Source organism: Tachyglossus aculeatus, chromosome 1 (assembly GCF_015852505.1).
Source record: "Tachyglossus aculeatus isolate mTacAcu1 chromosome 1, mTacAcu1.pri, whole genome shotgun sequence".
Lineage (NCBI taxonomy): Eukaryota > Metazoa > Chordata > Mammalia > Monotremata > Tachyglossidae > Tachyglossus > Tachyglossus aculeatus.
This window is the reverse complement of record NC_052066.1, coordinates 97,403,333-97,410,586: the sequence shown is the minus strand read 5'-3', so window position 1 is coordinate 97,410,586 and position 7,254 is coordinate 97,403,333.

Genomic DNA, 7,254 nt, shown 5'->3' with positions numbered 1-7,254 from the left:
TATTTATTCATTTTTATTTGTTTGTTATTGATTCATTTATCCCCTTGTATTTGGAATTTAGATCTTCCTCGCACTCTTTAAACATTGGCATATTTTTATTGGCTTGTCTTCTCCATTAGGACTGTGATCTCCATCTCCATAAGTGCAGAGATCTTATCCTTGATTTCTTCCTTTCAGTGCTCTGCCCACAGTAAACACCCGATTAAGCATTCAACACAGTGCTCCCCAAACAGGACGTTCATAACACAGTGCCCTGAAAACCGAAGGTGTTCAATACAGTGCTATGTAATCCATCCATCAAATCAATGCACAGCACTGTACTAAGCACTTGGGAGAGTACAATACAACAGAGATGGTAGACCCATTCCCTGCCCACAGTGAGCGTACAGTCTAGAGAGGAAGACAGGCTTTGATATAGACAAATTATGGATAATAATAATAACATTTATTAAGCGCTTACTATGTGCAAAGCACTGTTCTAAGCGCTGGGGAGGTTACAAGGTGATCAGGTTGTAATATTGCACCACCCTAGCAAGAAAGAGTTTTCAACAATAATAATAATAATAATAATAATGGCATTCATGGATACGTACATAAGTGCTGTAGGGTGAATAGCAAGTACTTAAAGAGCCCAAATCCAAGTGCAAAGATGATGCAGAAGGGAGTGGGAGCCAGACAAAAGAGGGCTTAATCAGGGAAGGCCTCTTGGAGGAGATGTGACTTTAATACGACTTTGAAGGTAGGGAGAGTGGTGATCTGGCAACAGTAAGCAGAGAAGCAGTGTGGCTTAGTTGACAGAGCCTGGGTTCTAATCCCAGCTCTGCCACATATCTGCTGTGTGACCTTGGGCAAGTCACTTCACTTCTCTGTGCCTCAGTTACCTCATCTGTATAATGGGGATGAGTGAGAGCTCCATGTAGGACAGGAACTGTGTACAACCTGATTAACTTGTATCTACCCCAGCGCTTAGAGCAGTGCTTGGCGCATAGTAAATGCTTAACAAGGCTATTATTATTATCTTTAAGCTTTCAGTACGATACTCTACTCAGTCAGCCTGGGGGCTGAGGGGAGGGGGGAAAAGGCAATCCTCCTCTCAGGACAATACATCATCTCTTTAAAGCTCTTTTTAGAATCCTGCTACCTATGAGACCAAACCCAGTAACAACTGGAGCAAAACCCTAGAATAAGATGTCCACTCAGGGAAATGCTTTCCTCAAATACTGGGAGCCGGGATCGGTACTGGGAAGTTTCAACATTTCCTCTCTCTTTTGTTCGGGGCTAGAAAGATGGAGACAGAAAACTCTTAAAGCCAACCCCGCCCTGAGCCACCCCTGACGAGGAAAGAGGGTTCAGGGGCAGGGTAGCCTCTCACCTCTCACCCCTTTCCCGCATCCTCCTTCTGGCCTGGAATGTCCTCCCTCCTCATGTCCCACAGACAATTATTCTCCTCACCTTCAAACCCTTACTAAGGTCACGTCTCCTCCAAGAGGCCTTCCCCGATTAAGTCCTCTTTTCCCCATCTCACTCTCCCTTTTCCTCTATCTGTGCACTTGGATCTGTGCCCTTTGGAAACTTGGTAGTCACCCCCCCCCCACCCCCACTGTGCGTATCCATGATTCATTTGTTTATATCATGCCAGCCTGCCAATCTAGACTGTAAGCTCATTTTGGATAGGGAACATGTCTACCGACTTTGTTAAAATATATTTTCCCAAGTGCTTTAGGACAGTACTCTGCTCCCAGCAAGTGCTTGATAAGTATAATTGATTGACTGATTGATCTCACCAACCAAAAGCAAAAATGGTATTTTCCAGGCCCGGGACTGCCCCCGCAAAAATGCTGCTTACAACCCGGGGACCACTTGATGCCCCCTGCATAGTTCATACCACAGAGGTACATATTAGCAGCATGGTCTAGTGGACAGACCACGGGACTGGGAGTCAGAAGGACCTGGGTTCTAATCCCGGCTCCACCGCTTGTCTGCTGTGTAACCTTGGGCAAGTCACTTCACTTCTCTGGGCCTCAGTTCCCTCATCTGTAAAATGGGGATTAAGACTGTGAGCCCCATGTGGGACTGGGACTGTGTTCAACCTGTTTAGCTAGTATCTACCCCAGGGCTTAGAACAGCGCTTGACACATAGTTAGCCCTTAACAAATACTATTATTATTATTATTACTAAGCAAGTGATGGGAGCATCTAGGCGTTCCCCTCGTCCATCATCAGGTTTCCTTTTAGCATTTGTTAATGACAGTGAATCACTGGTACTTATTGTTATTATTGTTACTACTACTAATAATAGTAATTGTGGTATTTGTTAAGCACTTACTATGTGCCAAGGACTGTTCTAAGCACTGGGGTAGCTATAGGGTAAACAGGTTGGGCACAGTCCCTGTCCCCTATGGGGCTCGCATTCTTAATCCCCATTTTACAGATGAGGTAACTGAGGCCCAGGGAACTGAAGTAACTTGCCCAAAGTCACACAGTGGACGGGTGGCAGAGCTGGGATTAGAACCCAGGTCCTCTGATTCCCAGGCCTGTGCTCTTCCCACTAAGCCACTCCTCTTCTTCAGCACTTCCTGTGTGCAGACCATTGTATTATGTATGAGGGAGAGTACAGTTCAATAATGTTGGTACACACAATTCCTGGCCTCAGGAAGCTTACGACCTAGAGAAGCAGCATGGAGCGGTGGATAGAGCACAGCCCTGGGAGTCAGAAGGTCATGGGTTCTAATCCCGGCACAGCCGCTTGTCTGCTGTGTGACTTTGGACAAGTCACTTCTCTGTGCTTCAGTTATCTCATCTGCAAAATGGGGATTGAGACTATGAGCCCCACATTGGACAGAGACTGTGTCCAACCCGATTTGCTTATATCTGCCCCAGCGCTTAGTACAGTGCCTGGCGCATAGTAAGCGCTTAACAAATTCCACAATTATTATTAGTTGGGGAGACAGGCATTAAAATAAATTACAGGTGGAGGAGCAACGGAGTATAAGGATATGTAAATACATGTTGTGGACAGAGGGGCTGGGATGTGTCAGTCCTCAAGGGCTTAGGTGTAATACGACAATTCAACTTCCCTGGCCTGTAGATGTGTGATCAATCAGTCAATCAATCAATCACATTTCTTGAATGCTAACTGTGTACAAAGCAGCATTTGAGAGAGTACAATACAACAGAGTTGGCAGACATTTTCCCTGCCCATGAGGAGCTTACAGCTTAGAAGAGGAGACGAACATTAAAATAAAATGCATGTATGAACCTAAGTGCTGAGGGATTAAGGGTGGGGTGAATAGAGGATACGGATCCAGGGGCAGGGGCGATGTAGAAGGTCGAGAGAGGAGGGGAAATGAGCCTTTATTCAGGAAGCCCTCTTGGAGAAGACAGGATTTTAATGTGTCCGTGAAGGTGGGACGAATGTTCACCGTGGATATATGAAGGGGGAAAGAGTTCCAGATCAGAGGCAGGACGTGGGTGAGGGGTCAGAGGTGAAATAGATGAGGTTGAGGCATAGTGAGTAGGTCAGCATTAGAGGAGCAAAGTGTGCGGGCTGGGTTGTAATAAGAGAACAGCGAGATGAGGTAGGAGGGAGTAAGGTGATGGACGGCTTTAAAGCTGATGGTAGGGAGATCCTGTTTGATGCGGAGGTGGATGGGCAACCACCGGAGGTTCTTGAGGAGTGAGGAGATGTGAACTGAACAATTTTTTAGGAACATGATCCAAGGCAGCAGAGTGAAGTAAGGACTGGAATAGGAAGAGACAGGAGGTAATGAGGTCAGCGAGAAGGCTAATGCAGTAGTCAAGGCCAGATAGGATAAGTGCTTGGATCAGCGTAGTAGCAGTATGCCTGGAAAGGAAAGGGCGGATTTAAGTGATGCTGTGAAGGCTGAACTGACAGGATCTGGTGACAGACTGTGGGCTGAATGAGAGAGATAAATCGAGAAACAGAATTACTTATCTTCCCACCCACAAACCCTGTCCTCCCCCGACTTTCCCATCACCACGGACGGCACCACCATCCTTCCTGTCTCATAAGCCCGTAACCTTGGCATTATCCTTCTTGACTCCTCTTTCTCATTCAACCCACATATTCAATCCATCATTAAATCCTTTCAGTCCCCCCTTCGCAACATCACTAAAGTCCGCCCTTTCCTCTCCATCCAAACTGCCACCACGTTAATACAATCACTCATCCTAACCAGCCTCCTTGCTGACCTCCCAGCCTCCTGCCTCTCCCCAATCCAGTCCATACTTCCCTGTGCTGCCCGCATCATTTTTTCCACAAAAACGCTCAGGACATGTTTCCCCGCTCTTCAACAGCTTCCACTGGTGGCCCATCCACCTGCACATCAAAAAGGAATTCCTTACCATCAGGTTTAAATTACTCAGTCACCTCGCCCCCTCTTACCTTACCTCCCTGCGCTCCTACTATAAGCCAGCCCACACACTTCGCTCCTCTAAAGCCAAACTATTCACTGTACCACTGTACCTCCATTTCATCTATCTTGTCTCGGACCCCTTGCCCTTGTCCTGCCAATAGACAATTACTCTCCTCCCCTTGAAAGCTTTAATGAAGGCACGTCTCCTCCAAGAGGCCTTCCCTGACTAAGTCTCCCTTTCCTCTTCCACCACTCCCTTCTACATTGCCCTGACTTGCTCCCCTTGTTCATCTCCCCTCCCAGCCCCACGGCACTTAAGTACACAGATGTAATTTATTGTATTTCTATTAATGTCTATCTCCCTACCCCCGAACACTGTAAGATCATGGTGGGCAGAGAATGTGTTTATTGCTTTATTGCACTCTCCCAGGTGCTTAGCGCAGTGCTCTGCACACAGCAATAATAATAATAATAATGATGGCATTTGTTAAGCACTTACTATGTGCAAAGCACTGTTCTAAGCGCTGGGGAGGTTACAAGGTGATCAGGTTGTCCCACGTGGGGCTCACAGTTTTAATCCCCATTTTACAGATGAGGTAACGGAGGCACAGAGAAGTGAAGTGACTTGCCCAAAGTCACACAGCTGACAGTTGGCAGAGCAAGGACTTAAACCCATGACCTCTGACTCCAAAGCCCGTGCTCTTTCCACTGGGCCACGCTGTTTCTCAGTAAGTGCTCAATAAATATGATCGAAAGAGTGAGTGAGTGAATGAGGATAATGCCAATGGCTTGTGAAACAGGGAGGACGGTGGTGCTGTCTACAGTGATGGGAAAGTCACTTTGGACCAACCTTCTCTACCAACCTCCCCCTTTCCATCAACCATTATGGAACTGAAACCAATCTTCCCATGCTTCAAAAGCTGGAAAAGCTGCCACACTATGGAACTACGGACAGTCGTTACAGCAGTGAGGTGCCCATGGCTTAGCCTGGCCAAACTCTTCTTAGTAAATATATTTATTACTCCTGATATTTTTATTTTTTTATATTAATTTAGGGAATCCACCTAACAGCTCTTTTCCTCAGTTTCCTCATCTGTAAAATGGGGATTCAATGCCTGTTCTCCCTCCTACTTAGAATGTAAACCCCATGTGGGACTGGAACTGTGTTCAACCTGATTAACTTGCATCTCAGAACGGTGACTGACATATATGAGAAGCAGCGTGGCTCAGTGGAAAGAGCATGGTCTTTGGAGTCAGAGGTGAGGGGTTCAAATCCCGGCTACACCAATTGTCAGCTGTGTGACTTTGGGGAAGTCACTTCACTTCTCTGGGCCTCAGTTACCTCATCTGTAAAATGGGGATTAAGACTGTGAGCCCCCTGTGGGACAACCTGATCACCTTGTAACCTCCCCAGCGCTTAGAACAGTGCTTTGCACATAGTAAGCGCTTTATAAATGCCATCATTATTATATAGTAAGTGCTTAATAAATACCTAAAAAAATCCTTGTTTTCCCTGTTTCCATGGTATTCTGCTGTTCGATATTTTACCTTCTGTCTTAGATAGTAACCGCCCCCTCCTCTTTTTTCTTATGGCATTTGTTAAGTGCTTATTGTGTGCAGTAAGCACTGGGGTAGATACAAGGTAATCAGGTTCATTCATTCATTCATTCAATTGCATTTATTGAGTGCTTACTGTGTGCAGAGCAATCAATCAATCAATCGTATTTATTTATCAAGGCTGTCCATCACCTCGCCCCCTCCTACCTCACCTCCCTTCTCTCCTTCTCCAGCCCAGCCCGCACCCTCCGCTCCTCCACCACTAATCTCCTCACTGTACCTCGCTCTCGCCTGTCCCGCCATCGACCCCCGGCCCACGTCATCCCCCGGGCCTGGAATGCCCTCCCTCTGCCCATCCGCCAAGCTAGCTCTCTTCCTCCCTTCAAGGCCCTGCTGAGAGCTCACCTCCTCCAGGAGGCCTTCCCAGACTGAGCCCCTTCTTTCCTCTCCCCCTCGTCCCCCTCTCCATCCCCCCGTCTTACCTCCTTCCCTTCCCCACAGCACCTGTATATATGTATATATAGTTGTACATATTTATTACTCTATTTATTTATTTTACTTGTACATTTCTATCCTACTTATTTTATTTTGTTGGTATGTTTGGTTCTGTTCTCTGTCTCCCCCTTTTAGACTGTGAGCCCACTGTTGGGTAGGGACTGTCTCTATGTGATGCCAATTTGTACTTCCCAAGCGCTTAGTACAGTGCTCTGCACATAGTAAGCGCTCAATAAATACGATTGATTGATTGATTGATTGATTTATTGAGCACTTACTGTGTGCAGAGCACTGTACTAAGCACTTGGGAAGTACAAGTTGACAACATATAGAGACAGTCCCTACCCAACAGTGGGCTCACAGTCTAGAAGCGGGAGACAAGCAACAAAACAAAACAAGTAGGCAGGTTGGACACAGCCCCCACATGGGGTTCACAGTCTTAATCCCCATTTTACAGATGAGTTAACTGAGGCACAGAGAAATTAAGTGATTTGCCCAAAGTCACACAGCAGACAAGTGGCAGAGCCGGGATTAGAACTCAGGTCTTTTTTACTTCCAGGCCCAAGTTCTATCCACGAGGCCATGCTACTTCTCTGCAGTCAAGGATTAAGACATAATCCTAATCTTGTATTTACCCTAGCACATATTGCAATGCCTTTCTCTTTAGACTGTAAATTTGTTGTGGTCAGGGAATGTGTCTACCAATTCTGCTGTACTCTTCCAAGCACTTAATACAGTACTCTGCACACAGTAAGTGCTCAAAAAAAAATCTCTGATGATAACTTCTCTTTGCCTCAGTTTCCTCATCTGTAAAATAGAGATGAAA